This window comes from Cuculus canorus, chromosome 3, assembly GCF_017976375.1.
Source record: "Cuculus canorus isolate bCucCan1 chromosome 3, bCucCan1.pri, whole genome shotgun sequence".
Classification (NCBI taxonomy): Eukaryota; Metazoa; Chordata; class Aves; order Cuculiformes; family Cuculidae; genus Cuculus; species Cuculus canorus.
In genome coordinates this window covers 78085116-78109834 of record NC_071403.1, presented here as the reverse complement: position 1 = coordinate 78109834, position 24719 = coordinate 78085116, and the positions used below count along the sequence as shown (strand labels likewise).

At 39.1% G+C, this 24719-nt stretch overlaps 2 long non-coding RNA genes across 2 annotated transcripts in view; both read right to left on the bottom strand.

The window, feature by feature from the left end:
- Window positions 1-4185, bottom strand: part of LOC128851875 (uncharacterized) — a 31564-nt gene extending 27379 nt beyond the window's left edge. Inside the window, exon 1 of the long non-coding RNA XR_008449409.1 lies at window positions 4061-4185. This is a non-coding gene — a long non-coding RNA (uncharacterized LOC128851875). The remainder of the gene's footprint in view (window positions 1-4060) is intronic.
- Window positions 4186-4912: 727 nt separating this feature from the next.
- On the bottom strand, window positions 4913-17596 carry LOC128851874 (uncharacterized). The gene is made up of 4 exons (XR_008449408.1): window positions 17275-17596; window positions 13866-13945; window positions 10109-10283; window positions 4913-5042 (listed from the first exon to the last, which is right to left on the bottom strand). It is a non-coding gene; the product is annotated as an uncharacterized LOC128851874 (long non-coding RNA).
- Window positions 17597-24719: the final 7123 nt, after the last annotated feature.

The window sequence follows — 24719 nt, the reverse complement described above, 5'->3', positions numbered from 1 at the left end:
CTGTTGTTCCTTTTGTCTTCTGTCCATATTTCCACCTTTCTTTTCTATCCATCCTTCCATCTTTCTCTCTTACTCCTTCTGTTCATCCTTACATCTATCCTTCCATCCTTCCTTCAGTCTTTCCACCTGTCCTTCATCCTTCATTCAGTCTTTCCCTTTTCTACCTTCTTCCATCATCCTTCACTCCTGAATTCTTTTCATCCATCCTTGTCATCCTTTCCTTCAGTACTTGTCTCTCTTTCTCTGTCCTTTCATCCCTCCACCTTTCCTTCCATTCATCCTTCTACTTGTCACTCTTTCAATCTATCTGTTCATCCAGCAATTTTTTCTTTCTGTCCTTCCATCCTGCCTCTCTTCCAGCCATCATTCGTTCCTTTTGTCCATCCTTCCTTCTATTCATCCTTCCTTCCAGCCTTCCATTGATCTTTCTGTATGCCCTTTTCTCCTTTCTTTCCTCCTTTCTTGCTTCCTTCTCTCTGTCCTTCTGTCCATCTTTCTACATTCCTTCATTTCTTCCATCCTTTGTTTCTTGCATCCATCCTTTGGTCCATTCATATATCTCTACTTCCTTCTGTCCATCCTTCTTTGCTTCTGTCCTTCCAGTTTTCCATCCATCCGCACATCTGTTCTTCTGTCACTCCATACATATCTATACCTTCCACCCATCTGCTCTTTCTTCTGCCATTGCCCTTCCCATCATACTACTTCACTTTTTTCCTTCTGTCTGGCCACCCTTTCATCAGTCCTTCTATCCTTCTTTCTAGCCATGCTGCCCTTCTCCCACCTTCCATTCTCTCCTCCTACTGTCCAACTAAGTTTTCCTTCTTCATTCTGTCTGTCCTTCTATCCACCATTCCTTCCTTTCTTCCTTCTCTCTGACTTTTCATCCACCATTATTTCCATCCATCTTTCCATCCTTCTGTACTCTCTTCCATTTTTTTTCTCTCCCTCCTCCATCCATTCTTCCTTCCTTCCTTTTGTCCATCCTTACTTAATTCTGTCCATTATTCTGTATATCTGTCCTTCTGTACTTACTTCCATACACCCTTCCTTCCATTCATCCTTCCTTCCTTTGTTCCTTCCATCCTTCCTTTCATCTTTCTGTCCATCTGTCTTTCTTTCTGCCTGTATTTCCCTTCTTTCCATCCATCCTTCCTGTCTTCCATGCTTCTGCGTGTCCCTTCTTCCATCCATCCTTCCTTCTGCCCATCATTCCTTCCTTTCTTACTCCCATTGCTCCTTCTATTCTTCTGTCCCTCTGTCCTTCCTTGTGTCCATCTACCCTTTCTTTATCCAGCCTTCAGTACATCCTTCCCTCTGTCTGTACTTCCTTCCATCCCTCCTTTTGTCTCTGTGTCCTTCCATCCTTCTGTTCATCCTTCCTTCCTTCCGTCCATCTTTCCTTCCTCCTGTCCATTCTTTCTTCCTTTTGTCCATCTTTCCTTCCTCCTGTCCACTCTTCTTTCCTTATAACCATTCTTCTATGCGTCTCTCCTTCTGTCTGTCCTTGCTTCTGCTCTTCTTTTCTGTCTATCCTTGCTCTCTATCCTTCCTTCTTTCCATCCTTCCTGTCCATCCTGCTATCCTTAATTCTCCCTTTCCATCCATCATTCCTTCCTTTTGTCCATCTTTCTTTCTGTCTGTCATGCTGTACATGTGTCCATTTCACCATCTGTCCTTCCACTTGTCCTTCTCTCTTTGCTTCCATCTGATCTTCCATCCATTCTTCCTTCAGCCTTTGTCCTTCCTTCCACTGTTCTGCCTATTGATCCTTTCTTACTTCCGTCTTTCTTCCACAGAATCCTAGAATCACTAGGTTGGAAAAGACCTTTGCGACCATCAAGTCCAAACACCCCGTTATACTGCTAGCCCATATCTCTGAGTATTTCATCCACCCATCTACCATCTGTCCTTCTATCCATCCTGCCTTGCTTCTGTCCTTCTCTTCATATTTTTTTCCTTCCATACTTCCTACTGTCCTTCATTCTATACTTCGTTATGTCTTTTTGTCCTCCCTCCCTCTGTCTCTCCCTTCCTTCCTTCCTTCTGAACCTCTCCTCCTTCCTACCTTCCTTGGTTTTCAATCCTTCTGTGTGTCCATCCTACTTCCTTCCAACCTTCTTTTCATCTGTCCTTCCTGGCCTCTATCATTTCTTCCTTCCATTCTTCCTTCTTCACGTATATATATGGTAGATATTAAAATGACATGTTCATAATACATAAAAACTAAGTTTTCCTGGAATCAGCTGATAGCACAGGCCATCAGCAGAATGTGTCACCATCCATGCTGTTTGATTTGGGGGACATTTAGTGGAGATATCATGATATCTATGCACAATAAAATAGCCTTTTTCAAAATGCTATCCTTGATATTAGCCTTGTTGAATGAATAATACCTCTCAGTGCTGCGCAGATTACCAACATACAAAGTGCAAACGGAATGAGAAAGATTTTGTTTTCATGCAGAGACAGGCGTTTTGTGCTACAATGAGATGACCATTTGCTTGTTTCACATTTAACTTCATATGCAACTCACTAATAGCCTCCCAATGTCCCTCCACATTTCTCTTCTTACAGTGTCTCTAATGCACCTTAAATGAGGAGAGCACTATATCAATAGTGTCAATTTAGGCAATGTGTGCTTTTGGCAAAAAAACAGCAAGTATTGCTAGCATAAATCTCCCATTACTATAATGACACACTATAATGACACAGGGGCTTATAATCTGTGTTGAGAAATATCCATCCACCTGCTCTCTGAAAGAGTTATGTATGTTTATCTTTTCCTTTACCCGTCTTTATACTATCCTGACTTGCAAAGATGGAAAAATAACACCAGGCATTTATCAACACACCAACATTCTGTGCAGCATTCCAGCAATTCTAAAGTGGATATGTTTGGATCAGATACCCAATGTTGTCTGTGTGAGATAAACAAAGAGAAAAGAACATGGGTGACTATCAATAACAGTTAATGACAACACACACACACACAGCCTCTCACACACAGCCTCCCACTTTTCCTCAGCCAAAAACTGCACATGGCACTGGCAGGAGGAATAGGCCTTTAATCTAGATGAAACATTTTTTAAACCCTTTTCTGAATTACAGGACATACATTGATCTGGCTGTCATTCTGTTCCATTTGGAGTGATAGATATGCAGAAAAACACTCTTGTTTAATTGAGATAATATTGTATTTTTTTTTAAGTCCTGTAAAAGAGAACTGATTTATGTGGAATATTCTTCCTGAAGTAAAAAGATACTGGCATATGAAGTCCTGACAGCAAAGCCCACATTCAGAGATTGCTTAATATCACCAACTAAACAGGCCATTGCATCCATCTCCGCAAGCTGGAGATGCTGGTACCACCATCAAGAGGCTCCCAACAGACTGAAAGTAGTATTTTCTCCCCTAATGGAAGTATTTAAGTGAGCTAGGCATCCATCACAAAATGTGCTATACTGCCTTTTCTGGACAGCTTTGGAAATAAAGGGGGTTATTTCCCCCCACCCTTTTCTCATCCTGACTTAAAGCATTTATTGAGAGTTTCTGCCCTTGCTTTAGGGTACAACCTTGCAATACCCAACCCATACATTTGCTTCTTAGCAGTAAAGATAGTTTCTTCTGCTGGGAAAGGGCAGTCAGCTGGTAGAAATCGGCTGGTGAGGACACTTCCATTCCATATGCCGTGATAGGCCGGAGATTAATGCATTTTCCTCCAGATGTTACAGTATCTCCCTAGTGCTCTGGTTAACCATTTGAGGCTAAGTTGTCATGGGAAATTATGTTGCTCTCCTCACCCTGGCAACAGGTGAGTTTAGCCCTTCCAGAGAATGACACCAAATTAACTTGGACCATCAAAAGCAGGGAGCATACAGCCTAAGAGACTACACACTAAACCAGAAAGGACCATTTTTGTTTTGCAGGTATTGTTGGTGCCAACACCTTGGCTTTGTTGTGTGTTGGGTTGAAGAGGAATTTTTGGGATGTCTGCTCTCAGGTGACAGGTGCAGCACCTTGAGTTGGAAAGAACTTTGAGAAATCTCTGTTACTAACCCAGACTGTGATCACAGCATGAAAGTTCTGGTGCTGAAGGTATCACATAGGATGGGTCATCATAGATGCCTTGCCGCTCTATGTTTCCTTACATACTTCTGCAGATGGAAGTTACTCGGTACTCTAAAATTAAAAAAAAAAATGAAAACCGCCACCAAAATCTGTTTCATTTGGTACAGTATCCTATTTCTTTAAGGAATTCTGTCTCTTAATCTACTCAAAACCATTATTTAGATTCTACAGGAATTCCTTAGCAGGAATTGTGTCTTTGAAAGAACTCACTTTTGTCAAGGTGCCTTTTTTGCAAACACACATAATTCATATTCACCGGAAAATTAAGTTTATTTGGTAAAAATTTAAGTGGTAAGGTGCTTTTGCCTTTAATTAGATAAAGGTAAATGTCTAATTAAGGACAAAAATTATTAAAAGAGAAGAAGGAGCATCATAAAAAATGATATAATTTCTTGTTTTATTTGTGTTTGCGTTTTTTGTTCTAGCTGAGTATATGTGTGCAAACTATGGAATCAGATAGGAAATCCTAACAAGAATTGAGTTTGATTTCTGAGGAAAACATGGTATAGCTTTGGATGATGAAGGTTTTTTCTTCTGTTAAAAGAACCAATTTGCTAGAAGAGGAAACAAATGAGGAAGCAATGTATTCCAGGTACCAAGATCTGTACTTTCAGAGTCAGCATGTAGGTAGATATTTTAACCCTATTTTCAAGGGCCTAACAGGAGTCCTTGTTTCCATATGTCAAAGGAGCATTTAGGGGGGTTCTGCATTGCTCTTGAGGGACTGTTTGCCCTGGCATGTACCTTAGTATGTTGCCTTTCTTAAGAAAATACCTTTGGGAGGATGTATGCTCATCACCAATCTCTTCTTTTTATCCCAGCCTGGCTGTTGCACTTCTTCCAGGATGGCATACAGCATAATCCTGCTCTGAGTATCATTAGAGTTATTTATGCTGAGCAGTGGATTTCTCTAGGAAAAAAAAAAATATTTCAGCACATCTCTTACTGTAGAATTATTTGGTTTCCCATGTCATTCCACAGAGGCTTTATGCTGCATTTGCTTTTATTCAGGGTTTGTACTAGCATGAAGCAGACCCCTAATTATGGTCAAAGTTAAATCCCAAAGTGTCAAAGCTAAAGTGTTTTTTTCAGCTATACCCGATACCTTGCATGCGTGCAGAGGTCAGGTGCTACATTGCCTTCACCACTGCCCCAGGGCACAACTGACTTCTTGGGCTGTGAAAACAGCAGAATCACGAAGAAGTAGTCAAAAAAAAAAACAACCCAGTGAGCTTTCAGTTAATAACAGAGGCGGTAAGTGACTGAGTTGCTGCATTTCCTAGATTTACCAACAGGAAGGTTTCTGGCAGTGCCACTTTGTACTGATTAAAGCCTTTAGGAGGCCTGTAATCATTTATTCTAGTCATGTTTTAGTGTAGTTTAGTGAGGAGTCCCTCCAGGAGGCAAACCAGTGTATTCATCTCTGTATCAAGGTAAGGGGAATAAAAAGCCAGTCACTATTCACCACATTCGCTCATTTGAAAGCAGGATGGCACGAGATCCACCCTGGCAACTCTGCCAGGGGCAAACTTTGTCTTTGCTGAAACTGTGAGAGAAGGATATTTGGAGAATTTGCCCTAGCAAGCAATGGCACTTGGGTAAAAAAAGCATTACAGCATACATCTCCCTCAATTTAAATTTGCTGAAAGCAGCACGAAGGAACAGTTCCAAGAGCAGAGAGGACAAACCTGCTGACTCTCACTGGTTTTGTATAAAAGTCTCTCCAGTTTTAGTGCCCGGTGGTACCAACATGGTCCTCTGACCTTTCTGTCATCCACAACTCTATTTCACAACCAAGGGACACGTTCACAGTTTGAACAGGAACCCTCTTATGGATAAAGTAAAGCCCAGTTGTAAAACTGGAGTTCTTTTGCTTCCTCACTTTTTTTTTCCCCTTGATGAGGAAACCAGGAAAAAGTATTCATTTTCTGTGCTCATATAATGCTTAATACAATGAAGATAAGACCAAAATCTGCCAGAGGCCTCTTGAAGTTACAGCAACAAAAATGAGAGACAGCAATAATGAGATTTTCTGTGATTTTTTACATCAATATGCACCTCATACATATGAGCAGCTATTTCTGCCACATACCTCACTGATATTAAGTCATGAGGTTTCCATTATAATAAACCGACTATTTAAAAAAAATGATTACAGCATAGTACAGCAAAAGAAATATTACAGCATTCATTACTTGGTGACCTTGTCATTTAGATGACAACCCAGTTGCCCAACTGACTTGTGCCTGGGCTGGAGCACAGTATAGTGTGTGCCCTCCTTTTCAGTAATTTAGACTTGACAGGTTTCACATATTGAGTTTTCAGAGCCAGCTGGTTTGTTTTTTTCGTCTAGTGTGCAGCAAATATCTCCCTTGTGCAAGACAGTGGGGCATATTTTATACATAGATGAGATAGATAAATATATATATCATGTGTAACAGCCCAAGTTGCTGTTGAGGAGCAGAGCTTCTGCTCTGGTGTCAGCACTTTCTTGACCGCACTGCCGTAACCTATGTCTGGGAATAGCATAAAATGATCTATACTATACTACACTTTCATCTACAATGTCTTAGACTAAGACAACTGGTCAATAAAAATTCTGGGAGAACGTGCCATCAGCCCTCCAGCTCCTTCCTCCCTCACCCTCTCCCTTAAGAAAGAGGCTAAAGAAAGCAAGAAAATATTTTTGAATCCATACCCTTCAGCTCTCGAGTTCTAAAAAACAGTACATTGCTTCTAGTGGAATAATGATTTCTAGATGGATTCTCATAAATGGACTGTTTCCCACATTATCTGAAATAATTGGTTCATAGAGACCACAAAATGAACAGCAGGTAGCAAATGAGGTTGCAGTTGCCAAGACATAATAGATCATTTAGTCATTCTCAGAAGGTTTTAACACTTCTTTCCCCATCAGAAGGCCTAATTGCAGTTTTTCTGTTTCTGGTCTTAACATAATAGCTGGGCTTTCATTTAACTCACAACACAAGTAAAACATACAGGTATGTGTGCATTCCCACCCACATCCACACACTCACAGTCCTCTGCCTCCTTCTGACCAATCTTCTCCCTTGAGAACCTTTTTTACCTTTTTGTTTTGTTCTGTTTTGTTTGCATATTTTGCATCTTCTTTTAATGTCTCCTTTCTTTCTTTTATTTTTTTCCTCAAAGTTGTTTCCAGCCCTTCTTCCTCCAGCTAAAATTACTGACAAAAATCGGTCTAACCACTTAATAGACCAGAGCCTTGAAGAGGTTTCATCTTTTTGCCATTAAAACCATTGTGTGAAGTGCTGGCACCTTATGTGTCCTGAGGAAAGCTTGTTTGCGCAGAGTCAGGAAGACATCTGCAGCTTTCCATAGATAAGCCCATGTCTGCCCTGTCAGTTTGTCTTTAGTATTTGTTCTGGAATTTCTTGGATTCTCTCTTCTCTTCCTTAAAAAAAACACAACAATCCCTTTTTGGGTGAGCTGCTTTATGAAAAGGAGCTAGTCAAACCCTTTAAATATGTGTACATTTTAATTTTGTCCTGTGGTAGAAATTATATTTGAATTACATTACTTGGTCTAGAGCTTTCAAAGAGATAGCATGGTATAAGTTTGAAAACAGTCTATTTTTGGTGAGTTTTTTAGTGTACTTCTACAAGGAAAAATAAAAAAGGCTTTCTTGCATTTTCAGAATTTGTTTGTTTCAGAAGACTCTGTGCTGCTTCTCAGTTTCCTGCACAAAGTCTCAGCAAGGCAAGCTGCATCTGTGAATGCCATTCAAGATTTTTTTCATTGTGGTTCCATAATGAGAAAGGTTAGGAGGACTAGAAGAAGCTATTTAGAAAGCATTTGGACTGCTTTGTATACACAGTTACTATTCTTGTGAATGCAATATGGATAATTATTCCCCAAAATAGCCAAACTATCTGTGTAGAGCTTCCTCCACAATTGTAATTACACTTGCATTTTGTACATTCAATTAAGCCTGCACTGAAATTCTGTAAAAGTTGTCCGCAACTTTTTACAATATAATGAAAATCTAGATCCTTTAGAGAAACTAAGGCCACCCCTCCTAAAGTGGGGTCCACAGAGCGTAACAGAAAAAAATTAGATGTAATGGACTGATGCTATATCTTACCCACTAGAGTAAAGGGGCTACAAAAAGGGAAGACTACACTGATTATGTCTCACGGGTAACAACTGAATCCTCATTGCAAGCAACAGGAGAAAATTTTCCTTTTCAGCAAGGCAGTCATTACAATTGGGGCCCTTCATGAGCTTAACAGACATCATTTAGAAGAAGGATAGGTGAAACAAAGTGGAAAACAGGCTCTGTTCAAAATTACATGCAGGGCTTTCTGAGAAAAAAAACCAATTAGCATTTTTAGAACTGTGTTGGGTTGAGGCAGAGTTCACAAATTTACTGTATATAAATAAATCAACCTAGATTGATATGAATTTCTGAAGTGCTGCAGATACAACAGAGAGCTGATACTTGGTATCAGTCATATTTGCCTTCATCTACCCTACATTTACCTTACTGTCACTCATACATGGGTAAAGGCAATGATAAGGACACATTCGTCCTATTCAAATTTGTATTTCAGAGATCACGAAACACTAAGTCTGTTAGCTGTCACAGTTTGCAGAATGAGTGTGTTTTCCTTTCCTCTGATAATAAAAAAATTACTCACACTAGAACTCAAAGCAGGACCCCAGAGTAGGATTAAAATAAGGTGAGAAGCCTCCTCGAGAGTTTCACCAGCTCAAACAAGACTGAGGTTATATCAGATATGCTGGAAGAACAACAAGCTCCTAATTTATAGACTGAGAGAATCGGGATGGAAGTAAGCAGTGTTTGATGTTAGAATGTATTTAAAATAAGACTGGGTTAGTTACTTTAATGATCTATGCCTGGGGGTTATGAATTCACCACCAATGACTGTCTATTTCAAAAAAGAAATCTCTCTGGATTCATTCCCCTGATTTTTTGTCATTCAAGCAGAGCATACTAAGTTTGTGCTACAGCAATAGTTATTTGTGCATTTTAGTGTTTCTAACAAAACCTCCCACCTTGACTCCTCAGTTCATCCACTTCATGTAGATCAGTCACAGTGAATGGGAGATTCTGCATGTTTTGAGATAGTCAGCACCCTTTTCTGGGCTTACCTAGTTTTGTGCAATTTTGTTATTCTGCAAGTAAGGAGCCAATGCAATGTTTTGAGTAGCACCAACAAGTTTAAAACAAAATACAAATAGAAATGCTCAAAAATAAGACAGGTTTGTAAGTACCTTAGGAAATTTCCCTGCCAAGAAGCTCTCATGCCTTCAGTTCAGTCTTCCCAATGTGGAGAACACCAAAGGATATAAAGCTGTTATCGCCACTCAACAAACACTTTAGAGAGCTACTTATTAACAATTTTTGTTGAAAACTTGAAATATTTTTATCAAATCCTAGATATTTTGTTTAGGAAATGCCTTTACGGTGTTTCATACTTGTTTAGCTCCTTCCTGCTCCTGTCCTGGCTAAACACCTTGTAAAATTAGAATGATGTACTAATGTCTCCCCTTCCTTTCCTAACTTTAATAAGGGTTGTAGGTTCTTTCCTACCTAGGTAATGCTTTTCACTCCAGAAATGCCCATGGTGAGGTGCTGCTCACTAGAGCACGATGTTCAACACATATTTGGTACTGCAAGGCCTTCCTGTCTGGGAGAAACTGAACCATTTCAGTCAGTTCACTCCTTTATAAAAGAATGTGTCAAACTATACTCCTATAAAACGATATTACTTTATCAAAGTACACGTATTCCAGGAAGAAAACTTCAATATTTATATTAAAGTTCCGAGATTGCTGTTAAACCACAATACTAGCTGTAAAACTGAAAATGAAGTATAGAAAATACACTTTATAGTCACTCTAATTTGGATTTGGATTTCTGCTTGAAGGCCAGAAGACAGGGCAAGGAGGGACTTGGGGAAATAATCTCACCAGAAACCACTTGCCAGAAGACTCCACCCAGCACCTTTCAATGAGAAGTTACTAGAGGATGATGATAATTTTGTCTTCCCTGTCACTGCTGCTGCTACCAGAGCGGATTTCAGCAAGGAAATAAATCTGATCCTTCACAAGGCTGTATGTTGAGTGAAATGAAGTTATGCAGAAGCTGTAAAATAAAACAAACCAGAAAGGAAACTGTAACTGAATTTTAACATTATTGTTTGCTATTACCACTTATAGTCTTAATGCTCTGTATGAAGATCCACCTTGGTTGCTAAAAGAGCTTTTTCAAGGAGGATTTGATCAGTGGAAACCAAAACAAAACACCAGCTCTATAGATCCTGAGGACTTAAAAATTTTAATGATACAAAAATAAGCTAGAGTTATCATAGCTTGATATGCACAGCTCACAGAGCTTCCAAAATAATTTGCAACAACAGGCGGCAGCTATCTCAGATCAAAGGAGGCTTCTAGACTGATGAGAAATTGCATAACTGTTTCTATCAAATATTTAGATGATAAATAAGAATGCATCCTGGAGGTATCTGTATGCAGGGACATAAACACATAAACGTACATACATATAGATACTTATACATACACATGCATATCACTCCAAAATATCTATAGCTATATCTCTACATACCTATATGCACCTACAAATGTGTATGAATGTTTGTACACAGACACACGCATACTTAAAGTCATATCAATTTGGGATCAAATTCTACTCAGTAGATAATTAGATAATTTTTTTCCTGACCACCACCGTAAATATTGTGATTTCTTTTTCATAGAAGTTAAGACTGTCAACTGCTTCTAATAACTGCTAGCTAATTCAAAGGAAAAGAAATGTGATTGGAGTGGGGCATTAGTTATTTTCAGTCCCACGACTGTCAACATAGAGGTATTGTATAACGCATTCCTTTACCAGTCATAAGCTATAGTTTTCAGCATATGTATGTTGAAGTCAAGCTTGTGAGATCAGAATACCAACGACAGCACAGCAGTGCGGTCAGTGACTTATGACAAGTGACAAAGTTTTATCGCAGATAGATTATATTTCGGATGCTTTATCACAGTGAAATATTCCCAGAAATTATTACAAATAGCCACATAGATCAGATGAAAATGGATCTTAAATGAAGGCTGATATGCCTCAGATATGAAAGGAGAACTTTCTTATTATTCCAGATCCTGATTTAATTAACACTTACTCCTAGTCTAGCTTTATTTTTTCTTTTCATCTCCTTCCTGTCATTTATTTGACATCTCTAGTGTGATGGGAGTGATATTTAAAATTAATGGGAAACACAGAAAAAGAAACAATTTCCAGTACTCTGTCTGGTTAAAGAGATTCTGCTGATTCATATTAGCATCTTTGTCATGTAACTGGTCAGATGCTTCTCAGAGTGTTAGCCAAGGAACAGATGGATTATTAGTTTTAAATAAGAGACAGGTTCAAAGCATCTAGTTCATCTTTAAATTTGTTTCTCACGACTTTGATTGCATGCGTGGAAAGCCTTTGTTAACAGCACTTGACACAATTTCATAAATTAATCTCCTTCTGCTTCCCATGGGCAGCACACTCCCACCGGCTGATTCTGACCCTGCGGTTTACTGTTGGCTTTGGTCAGTTCCTATCGACCTCAGCAGGGACAGGACGGCACCAGTGTTTCTGCAAAAGCTCCTCTCTGGTATTGCCAGGTTACAAGAACCTTGCCATTAACAGGAAGAAACGGCACCAGGATTCACGACAGACATTTTCAGCACCCAATTGTTTACATAAGGAAAAGAAAAAAGGGAAATGAGACTTGTACTAGAAAATGTGATGAATTTTCACCAGTGTATTTTTTAAAAAATTCTAAATCAGGGACACTTAAATGAAGTAAAAAAAAAAGATTACATTCCTTTCTGCTTTCGTTAATCTCTCCCAAAGGTGATTGTTAACCCTTTTCTTTTCACTTCATCTCAGACTAATATTTTGTTTCTAAAAGAAATCACAACTTAAGATAGAATTTCAAGAGCAACAGTCAGCTTTTTCTCTCCCCGGTATATTTTCCTATCAAACACAGTTCCTTGACTGCTAAATGCCTCCAAAATCAGCCTGATGCTGAAGTTTAAAATTCTGATGAAGCAGAAAAGTAGGGCAGACAGGGAGAGGAAATTTTTCAAAGGCAGTCGTGATTGCCATAGGTCCTATTTCCATGGCAGTCAGTATTAAAATGTGCATTGCTTCCAGTGCTAGCAGAGGTGGGCTGCTATTATAGAATCAGAGCCCTGCTTGGTTTTTAGTCTCATACCAATGCAGAATGGGTCAGTTTGTTCTATGTGAAAAGCTGACATGGTCTTCTAAATAAAACACATTAACAGTAGATGTGCTTATATTCATTTTCTTCATGTTTTACTGACCTGTAGAGGCTTTTTTTATCATGTAAAGCATCTCGTTAAGAGATGAATTATAGGTGTTCTGACCTTCAGTCATGCAGTACAGTGGGTTTAGTTTGGGCCTACATTGCAAGAGACAATAATTTTGACTCCAAAGCATCTAGCTGAACAAGAATTTTCTGTTGAGTAAAAAGTCAACTTCCACTGCAAAATGGTAGGTTTTTAATTTTTATTTAAACACAGAAGCAGATTGTAGGAACTCTTTTCTCTGAATTTACTTGTGTTTTTTCTTTCACTGTGCTTTATGTCAGTAGACAATTACATTGTCAAATCATTGACACAGAACCTGGATAATATAACAGCTGCTGTAAGTTTGCAGTCAAACTGTACTAATCAGTCCTGGCATCTGGAAATTACTTTTCCCCAGTTATTCATAGGAGGTAGAAAACAGAATTTACATTGTTCCTATTGATATTCCAGATTCCCTTTTAGTTAGCCATGCACAGACTTGAGGGAGCAGGAAAAATCAAAGACTGATAAAAGCCCCAGTCAGTGCCTTCACACAGCAACATTATTTCTTGCAGTGAGCCAAGATGAAAATCTTCAAGCTGAAGAGTATATATAGGCCTTCCTGTAAAGAGTGAAAGACTGCCTCTGACCTCCAGAATTTCTGATTATGCAGACTTTTATCAACAGATTGTGCTGTAGGAGATGGGCCTAAAACTTTTGAATAGGCCACTCATAACTTTCAAGACGGATTTCCAGGAAACACTCTCTGTGCCACAACAGCTTCTCCAAAAGTAACACAATGCCAGGGACAAGCTAGGAGTGAATCCCAGCTGCTTTAACATCTTGAGAAAAAGGCCAAGCTCCTTCTCAAAACCAACAGTCATTTCAGATAAAAATGTTTGTAACCTCAGGAACAGTTGACACTCTCAAATATGTGCTAACTGTCAGGTTCCGTATGAGGCAGTTACTAACAGGAGCTGTTTTGATATGCCATCATTCTATCTTATTATGGCATTGATTTTCGCTATGCCTGACACCCCCAAACTTGCTCTTACAAGAGGTGCAGCCATCTTAGTTTTAGATATACTGTCAATAATTTTTTTCCAATATTTCTGCCTGGTTTGTTCCTAATCAAGCACCTAAGGTGCACTTTCCAGGTTATGTCAAGAGGAAATTTCCCTTTAATCGATACTTTTTTTCTCAGCCTATTTTATTTTTGTCTTCAGGTGCCAGATTTACGCTGAAATTCAAACAAGCCTCCAGCAACATACCACAACCTGGCACAGGTAATGCACAGCTACATCCTTTGTGGCCTTCAGAAAATAGAAGATGGTTATGAATAAAGACTTACCTGGCTGTGGTACCTACAGCTGGTGTCTCTGTTCTTATGAATTATTTAGATTGTTGCCTTTACAAAAGAACTGCAAAGCTCTACATTAAAAAAAAAAAAAAAAAAGAGCAAATTTGACGTTTTAACATATAATACGTTAAAGTAGATCTGCAGGGATGAAAGACACAAGCTACCTCGTACTGTTAGTTAGAAGACACTATAATATATATTTAACTGTGCTGAAGCTTTCGTTCGTCTTTACAGAAATGAAAGATTTCCCTGGGATCATTTAAGTAACAGCCAATAGCTTCTCTTGCTTTAAAAAATGTCTTTTCCCTATGTGCATTACACATATGAAAGAGTTTAAAACATTTAACTCTGTAATTTAGATGGTAATTTCATTGCCTTTATCACATGCTTTAACAAAAAGGAAAGACTACCAAAATTTGAAGCAGCAGCCACCCTAGCTCTCCAGGGAATGGTCTGTAGGCATCAGCACTTACCAGCACAGAGGCCAAAGAGTAATGCAGAAAAGAAAATTCAAGGGAGATATCAGGAAGAACTTTCTAATTGTAAGAACGGTGAATGACTGAGGCAGAGACCTGCAAAGTCTTTATGTAGCTTTAACAGGCTAGACAGATGTTTGTCAGAATGACACAAGTACAGAGCTTCCCTGAGGCTTGGTAACATCCTGAGGTCTGTTCACACTGGATGGTTCCATGATTTTTGTCATAGAGATCACGCTTATCCAAACCACATCCTTGTAGGAATATGGACGGGAATTTTGCAACCAGGACTGCTGATCAATGAAGGAAAGAGGCTTGATGAGCACTTCCACCAGTTCCTTTAGTCCTCTCAGATGGATCCCTACTAGACCCTGTAGATCTGTGTGTCTAGGTGAATAGCAGGTCAGTAACCATTTCCTCTTGGATTATGGGGGCTCTGTTCTGCTCCCCATCCCTGACTTCCAGCTTACGGGCCTGGGTACTCAGAGAATGACTGCTCTTAACTATTAAAGACGGAGGTGAAGAAGACACTGAGAACCTCAGCCTTTGTCACTATGTTTCTCTCCATATTTAACAAAAGAGGGAGATTCTCCTCAGCCTTCCTTTTGCTGGTAATATATTTATAGAAACATTTTTTACTGCACTTTACAGCAGTAGCCAGTTTAAGTTCTAGCTGGGCTTTGGCCTGTTTAACTTTCTCCTGCACAGCCTCACAATATCATTGTAGTCCTCCTGCTTTGCCTGCCCCTTATTCCAAAGGTCAAAAACTCTCCTATTTTTTCCTGATTTTCAGTCAAAGTTCTCTGTTCAGTCAGGTTGGTCTTCTCGCTTGCTGGCTTGCCTTTTGGCACATGGAGACACTCTGCTCCCGTGGCCTTTAAGACTTCCTCTTTGAAGAATGTCCATCCGTCCTGGACTCCCTTGCCCTTTGGGACTGCCTCCTAGAGGACTCTGCCAACCAGGCTCCTAAACAGAAGTCCAGGGTGGCAGTTCTACTGACCTCCTCCCTCCTCACTTCTCCAAGAATCGAAAAGTATATTATCTCACGATCACTATGCCCAAGATGGCCTGCACCCATACCATCTCCCACAAGTTCTCCTCTCTTCATGAACAACTGGTCCAGTGGGACACCTTTCATGGTTAACTTACCCACTAGCTGTCTCCGGAAATCATCTTCCACACAAGACACAAGTGAACAATGTTGCAATAGTCTAAATCATGGCGCCTATTCTCATTTCCATCTGTCTTTTAACTAGTTCCAGGTAACTTTTCTCGTACTGCTTGTGTTACGCTTTCCTATATGTATTTTAGTCAGCATGATGCACATAAAATTTGCTGACAGGAAAAAGGATATCACTGGACTATGATGATACAGCAGGTTAATAACATAGTTTCCATGTGCCCAGATTGATTCCAAATACACATTTACAGGAAAAAGAGCCTTCGGGTGGTGGCGTTGTTCAGTAACCCACTTTGACAAAGAGATATGACCACTTGATACAGCTACCAAGGAAACAATCTTTTTTTGATGGCTACTTTGCATGGCTCCTGTGATATCTGGTAGTTTTGTAATAAAAGAAATAATTATAAAAATTATAATATAAGACAAGGAGCAAAAAATATTGAAAGTATTTCCGTTTATGTGGAGATATATATAGCAGGAAGAGGGATCAATCATCAGTCTGGAACTGCAGACTGTTTCTCATCACGTAGTCCAATGCAATAAGCATTTGGGAGCCCCTATTGTGAGCAGGTATTTAAAGATTAGCATTAAAGCAAGCATAAACCTTTCCAATCAATTGTGAAAGTAAAATCAGCAGTGAATCAACAACAGAAATTGAAGCACAGCTAAAAGAAAATTAAAAACAGCTACCGCAGAATACCTGTTTTAATTAAACGTTAGCTGGGAATATGTGAATTAAAATAGGAATGACATTTGAATTAATAAAAGAGCAGCAAAATTATTTGGGATTTTTTTTTCTTTGAATGGTGGTATAATTTACTGAGATTCAAGTCATCTTTGCTGTCTAGACAGACCAGCTTTACATGGACACTTTGTGAGAATAGCTCTGTCTGTAGCTATGGTTCATGCAGCACCTGTTGTGAGCTGACTTAATTCATTGATCCAGACTATCTAACCAAGCTACCAGGCGCCTGTATGGTTTAAATTGTAAAAAAGAGAACATATGGAATTTTTTTTAGGTGATAAACAAAATTAATTGGAAGAATGTCATGATAGCAGGAAAGCCAAAAGAAGATGCTGAGTAGTCAGGAGAGAAAGAGGATCTCAAAGTGTGTTCAAAATATTTATGTGCTGGGGAACGTGTCCAATGCTTCCTTCAGTTCCAAACATATGTAGAAATTGAGCAGTACCATAAAGCCTCACAAACCAGCAAGATACAGCAAGATTAAATATAATGTAAAAGCTATTTAAAATTATTAGAAAAATTAATATTAAATATAGAGACTTAAAATCTTGGAATTTGGAGTTTGTCAGTCATAACTTTCCAGATTTTTGAGGCCACTTTTCTATGAGCAAAGTATTTCATTAGGAAAGTGCTATACAGTAATACACCAGGCCACAAGTACCATATCTCACATATGCTGTTGCTGCACTGAATTTATTTATATTGCCATAGCATCTGATATCTTTGGCTTCAAGGTGATAAACACAGACTTAATATTAATAAATACAAACAATAATTTTGTCTACATATTTGTAACACTTAAAGTGCCACTCACTGACACATCATGTAGCCATAATGCAGCCCTTCTGGAACCACATGTCAGGTAATATTTCTACCTCTGTCCTCATGATCCCTCCAGAAGGCTTTGGAACTACAGGTCCCTCCCCTCTAAGAAGGCAGCTCCAGCTCACCAGCTCTAGTACACACACAGCGGTCAGTTTTGAATGCCTAATTTACCTGTGCTGTATCACTGCTCAGCTCCTTCAGTCTGTTTGCTGAAGCAGTGTAGCAACATAGCAGAGTTTTTCCATGACAGTTTTTTCAGTTTTTCCATATTTTGCTCCACCAGTACCACAAACTCATTCTTCTAAATGGATGTATTGGCTCCTTAGTGCCCTCCATGGGCAAGAACATATTTCAGCAGCACTGTAAGAGAAGAAATGATACCTGATGCTCATTGAAAGCCTGTTGATGGTCTCTGACTTTCCTGGTGTGAAAGATTCATCAGTTTCTTTTACCCATGAGAATGTGTTTGAATGTACTATTTTGAAAACAGAGCAATAGGTACCAATTATATCCTATTAAAGTTTGTGTCTGCACACAAAATTTCTGTTGTGGTGGGATGCTATTAAATTTACTGGTATATTGGCAGAATTTGCAGATATTAAAAATAAATTCTGACATAGTAATAAAAACATGTTTTTACAGTGTGTTGAAGTCTCACAGGACGATGTTTGCATGCTCCCTTCTCAAACCGAAAACACAAATTATGAAAGGATTTATTTTTAGGGCTGGCAGCCACTACTGCACATGTCACATCAAACAAAGCTGGCCAGCTTGGACTCCCCCTGCTCCGTCTGTTTAGATGCTTGGGCTGCAGCTTTGTCTCCACTTCCTTCTTTTCTATACTGATGAGGTGAAAAAGCACTAATGGTAAAAACAGGGAACATTTTCAGGCTTACATCAGCTCCTTCAAATGTGCATCATGAGCCTCTGGTCTTGTCTAATTTTGAAGAATAAACAACTACAAGCAATAAATGCACATAAACTATATAAACAGTTGAAAGGTAGGGGACTTGAGACTTCCAAATACATTTGAACACAGACGTGAGCTGATACATTAAGACACAAAGACAATTTTAAAGATCTTATTAGTCATTTCATTCTTGTACAAAGATGCCTGTGGTAGTCTGCAGCCTTAACATCAACCACCAATATCCTATTACTTTCTCTTGCACTTGCAGCTCAGCAAGTTGCAGCTCCTGGAGTGGAGTGCTGTAAAACACTGAAGAGAAAAACAGCATGGAGGTAATAAACTGGTAAGGGAAAGTACCTGGGGTGGGTATGCAATACACCAAAACACGTCTATCAAAATAATATCAGGACACAAGCCAGTAAGTAAGTGCTGATCTATAATACAGTTCCCAACTTCCAAATGTAAAGATGTGTGAAACAAATTGCCTGGAGGAGCAGGTTATGGGAAGCGGAGGAAACGGCAATCTGTACCATATAACAGGAGAGAACCTTCATTTATCTCTATATGAGGCAGCTGAAGCCTGCAGCCAGAAGAGCTGAACTCAAAAGGAGGATTTGAAGCTTAGAAAATAGCAGTGTAATGGAGGGTGCTGGGAGAAATAAAATTACTCTGTTAGAGGACAACTAAAGAAAACAATAATTAAGAATTAATATTAAATGAAGGCTAGAGAATTTGGAAATGGTAAATTCAGCCAAAAAAATTTGTAAGGAAGGGGCACTACGTGGTCTGGTGGAAAGCAAGGAGAGCAAGTCCATGCTGATGCTATTTCTACATTATTCATACAGGAAAAGAAATGCAAGTAAACCTGCGGTAAAGCAAGAAAAACACAAGAAAGAAAGGAAAGAAACCTCTATATTTAGATCATTTCAGCATCACAGAGAATTGCCCAAAAATCAAAACAGCTGTGTCCGTTAAAGCAACACCAGACAATAAATTAACAGTAATAGGAGGAAACAAAACAATAACCACACTAAAGTGACAGTAGAGACAGTTCATCCTCAGCCAAAAGAGGAGATCCTCTTGCCTAATGTTACTATCTCTGCACAGCTCCATGGGTTCAAGTGGACTACTTTCAATTGAGAGTGGCAAGGATGAGGGCAGATTTGCAAAGACAGCAAGGCTGGATGACAAGGAAGAGACTGCAGCAGAGGAGGAGGCCATTTGGTCTTACCCTCTGATCACTGTGATCTTGGGTGCTCTCTCACACACACATATCGTTCACAGATTAACTATTGCATGTCCATCCCTTTCAAAATCTGTAATGCAAACTTCATAAATTGTAGCAGTCCCATCTGACATCCTCAAACTGGAGAATTTGTCCTTGTCTATTTTTTTAGGCACCTTTTGGGAGCAGGTCATAATTGGAGAGTCAAATACATTGCCCAGAGGAAAAAAAAACGAGGTTAGTTATGGCATTTCAAAGAGAAATATTCAAAGCTCATGTATATGAAAAATTAATAAGCTGACCAAACATTTGAAAGCTGAATAAATAACATTTCTTTAGCAAAAATAAAGCTGAATTATCTGAAACAGAATATGGGCATCCATCCAGCACAGAGAAGGAAAAGATAAGCTGTCTTTCTCTCTAAACTTCTCCGGTTTCGTTAGAGGTCACGCAGTTCAAAGAGGATTGAGTTCAAAAAGAACTTCAGCATTTAAGTCCAACCTTGATCAAAACACATTTTCTTGGGAAACAGAAAGTAGGAAGTTATTGGCTACATTCCAAGACAAGGTGACACATTAGAAAGCATGGGCTTCATCCTGCACCCTGGTGCATGACCTTCATATTATTTCCCTGTACTCCTGGACATCACTGCAGCTCTGCAGGCAGCTTGTCCTTCCCAGCCACCTCCATAATATTGTGAGTAGCAACAAAAATATACTATTCCCACCTTGCCAATGAGAAATTTCACCCATCCCTTACGAAACTGGCCCCACAACTATCTGCCCCTTGCAGCAATTTCCCATTTTCTTGCTCACTCTTGAGCAAGTCCCATAACTTTGCAAGGGAAGCAGGTCTCCCTCTCCTGCCATAAGATGCTGCCTGACCTGTGCTTTAACATAGAACAAATCAACCGAAACAACATTCTCTGCCACAGTTATACTAATTGTCAAGTGTTTTTCCATGTAGGAAGGAAATGAAATAAAGGAGATGGAAAGAAGTATCCCACACAGAGATTCAAGTAGGTTCAAGTCCTGACTTAGTGCTTGATTGGGTGGCAACTTTGAAGTTATTCATTCAAATTATTCATTTAATTTGAATCACAGCTGAATCTTTCAAATAACTGAGCTCAACCTGTGCTTTTATAGCTTGAACATTCATACTGAGTCAGGCTTGTCTATAAAAGCGGCGAATTGTATATTCTTAATAGATTCTTGGGATGCTTTTTTTTCCTGAGTTCAAACAGTGGCAACTTATTATACAGCAGCTTCTCTCCTGAGCCACTGGAAGAATCAGCCTTTTGTCAGTCCACGGTACCAACAGCATGCTCATTTTCCCCACGAAAGTCCCTCACTTCAAAATATCAGCTTGACTCACTACTGCTTGCTAGATCTGGAAACTGCTTTCATGGCAAGGGTAATGAATATACAATATATGCACAATAACAAATAGCTGATGAGTCATCCCCAAATCTGTCATACATTAACTTCTCAGCTAATCTCCGCAGGGGAACAAAAAGGTAGTGCTTTAAAAGAGCTTTAGAAAAACTCAGGGGACATGCTGAACTTTCAGTTTGTTCACCAAATGGTATAATTTGGCAATATCAACAATGTTCAGCAAAAGTCAGGTTAAGGCATTTAATTTCTTAAAGTTTCCTTTGCCATAATCAGAAAATATATAGCCCTACCCAGTCTTGCAAATAAAACAGTGGCTCGGATATTACAAAGCTGCCTGCAAAATTACCACAAAATCTGAATAAGCCTACAGAAGATACTTTCTAAGTTTTACTGTGATATCTGAGAGTAATAGGACAAACAAGTTTTCTTATTCTTTCATTTAAAAAGACCTCTTCAGCCTTAGCAAGCTGGCAGGCTGAAACCACTAAGACCAAATTACAGCTCGACAGACTGAATTCCCATACAAACACTGAGCTTGGATGAAAATCCGTATAACCCCATAATTTTGAGTGACAGCATTTTGGTTTAATTCCGATCTCCTCCATTGCCCATGTGTCTGAGTATGTGTGGACACAAGGCATAATGACAATGTATTACCATCGCTTCATTTTTAGCCCCTGATCCTAAAGGAATAATGTTAATAGAAGTACATTGGATAGAATACTGACCCATTTTTCTTCCTCGACAAATTTTGATCTGAGTGCTCAGCTTCAACCAAATCTGATCAAACAGTGGCAGTCTTCAAGGTATCGGTTGTCAGGCATGGCAACAGGGAGCTGGCCTCTCCATGGAGCTGCAGGCAGCTCATAAATACACTGGAAACCCGAAATACTGTTATTTACAAGACCATTGTTTCGGCTTGTTTGGGGATGTTTGCAACCATTTCTGCTTTTAACAAAGTAACAGTAAGAGTATTTGGCCCCTATTTCCAGGATGTAAACATAAAACTCGAAAGGAAAGCTTACCTTTGCCCCAAATGCAGTGAACTGATAATGGCAATTCGTTAAAAATAATGTTTTTATTGTTGCTGTAGGGTTGGTTTGCTTTTTTTTCATGGAAACCTACCCATTCCAACTGGGCTTGATGTTTACCTATGGGTGGACAGGCCACCAGTGTGTTCAAAACCACAGGAGCTTCCTAGCCGTGCTCCTGCACTGAGCTCATGTAGGTTATCTCATAGATGGCCTGGCAAAAACTACACTCACACCTTCTATCATAGTGCTTTCACCTTGTAAGTTGGTGTCAAACAACGTGATAAAAACCATTCTTCCCTAAATCTTATCCATACCTTCCCTAAATAATATCCATATCCATATACATAGTGTATACCAGTGCAAAAATTGTTGCGCCCCACTACATGAGGAAGCAGATCAGACACTGCATCTTGGACCATGCTTTGAGACACAAGAACATATCTTAGTCCTTCTTCTTCAGGTCCATTTTCACTGCTGCTATCTTTCCCTCCCAGGCTTTGTTTATTTAGTGCCCTAGGATTAAAATAGCTTTATAGAAATAAAGGCTTTTCTTCTGGAACAATTCAAATTAAGATCTATGTTGGAGCGTGTAATTATCCTACATGTGTCTGACATCAAGGAAAGCCACTCAGATGCCTATATGAAATGGTATGTTATTTTCACAGCATATAATTTTCAGATCACGCACATCAATATAATTGTGTTATGGAAGCAGAGGGTAACTTTATTTACATACATTTCCTTTAACTCAGAGAAGTGCTATAATTTCTCTTCTCCTTAGTAAATATTTTCCTTTCAAAACCTGTATCAGCTTATGACTGTATGGCTGCATTTTGTGTTTGAGGTGGGTGGTCCATGGCTGTGAAAGCCCTTCTTGCTACAGAGGTGATTTCATTTGGTAAATTAATTCTAATTGTAGGCATATTTCCTGCAAAGCTTGTTGGGTGGAAAACTCAGTAGACTGAAACTGGGTGTGACTTTAATCACAAGATATTCAAATCTAAACATTCATCATTCTCAAAAATACAAGATTACTTTTTTTTTTAAGAAAAAAAGACAAAAAAGGAGGAAACCCCACAAGAACTGTAAAACACCAATACACACTGTTTTCAAGACCACAATGTTTCAAGAGTCAATAAAGTTTTGTTTCATATTGATTTGTATGTTGTGGTGAATTAACAAAGACATCAGTGGAGCCCTTTCCCCGACAACATTGACCAAGTTTTATCAAAATAGGATTTTTGGTGTCTAGTAAAAATCCTTACTGTATTCTTGTATTGGGGATAGACTTTTCTAGTTGGGTTTCTTACTTCCATCTGCTTAGTTTTGTGAAATCTGTATCAACATAATAATTTGTGAGATTTCTGCTCTTCTTCCTTGTCAACTTTGGTTGGAATTGTCCAATGATTTTAAAAGTCAAAAACATATGGAGGAGCAGGAGAGAAGCAAAAAAGAGCTTTCTTTAGGGAAAAGGTGACTAAGATAAATGCACGCTATGACTTCTTTGTCCTTTGGCTTCAGAGATGTTTAGAAAACACTCAGGTCATGTTATCAATTTTTTTTTCAACATGAAGACTTTTTATTATTTTTCTTGTGAAAAATGTCACTTTAGAGTCAAAAGGCTCTGGAGCATGATTTCAAGGAAAACACACAAGATGCTACAAAATATTTGAGTTCATTATTAACAATAAAATCAGTGTCACACTGGTAGCAATTATGCATACCTAATACAGTAGCCACAAGCCCTCTCAGCTAAGAGAGAAGTTTTGTTTCTGTTTTTGTTCATGCCTTAATGCTATGGAGTCTGAGATTGCTAATGCCAGTGCCAGCTGAAATCACGGGTAGCGTTGGTATGATGAATAGTCATTTATTTGAAACTGTCATAAAACAAAAACAGCCCAAGAAAGCAAAAGTAAAGCCAGGAAAAGGACAAAAATTAAAGATAGAGAATCATAGAATCACCAGGTTGGAAAGGACCCACTGGATCATCGAGTCCAACCATTCCTAACATTCCCTTAAATCATGTCCCTAAGCACTTCATCAACCCGTTCCTTGAACACCTCCAGGGAAGGTGACTCGACCACCTCCCTGAGCAGCCTGTTCCAGTGCCCGATGACTCTTACCGTGAAGAATTTTTTTCTGATATCCAGCCTGAACCTCCCCTGGCGGAGCTTCAGGCCATTCCCCCTTGTCCTGTCCTCAGTCACTTGGGAGAAGAGGCCAGCTCCCTCCTCTCCACAGCCTCCTTTCAGGTAGTTGTAGAGAGTAATAAGGTCTCCCCTCAGCCTCCTCTTCTCTAGGCTAAACAACCCCTAGATGAGCATAATGTGGATATTATTATTTTATTTTTTCTGCAAAGCAGCTATACTGATATTTCTGTGTGATTAACTTTAGATGTAGAGGGCTTTATAGGCTTATCTTCATGCTTTCATTCCAGCATCTATGAAAACCACATGTGCAAAGGAAAATACAATAAATACTACATATTTATTATATTTGTTTATTATATATTATTTATTATATTCATTACATTTACTGAGTACTAGAAAGATGGATCAGGCTGCAATTCCAGATGAATCCATTACGGAAGATTTCCTAGCTATTTTTTGTTTTTCAGCTTTTTGGCTGACATTTCATTGAAGTTTGCCTGACTTTTCTGCTATATGCTCCTTGCTTAAGAGCTTTCCACTCACAGTTTTCCAGACTGGCCTTGCTGCTGTCCTTGCCACAATGTGTACCTCTTACAGAAGAGCCCATTGCTCTGAGAATACCATTAACTAGACCATTGGGCTCACTAAACACACGTCTCACTTGCAGTGGGATAACTGTAAAAACTTCATCTAAACAAAGTCTTCAAGGTTCAACCTATGTAAAGCATCTATCTGTTCACAAATGAAACTGTTTCCTCTCAAGAAATAATGACTAGTAATGATGAAGTGAATTAGTGATCTCTGATGAGCTTTGGGAAGCATTCTCTTCAGGAAACATCTTTTGGCGAGTTGTCTGATCTGTGAAGACTAAGGGTACTTTATGTCATGTCACAGAAGCGTGCC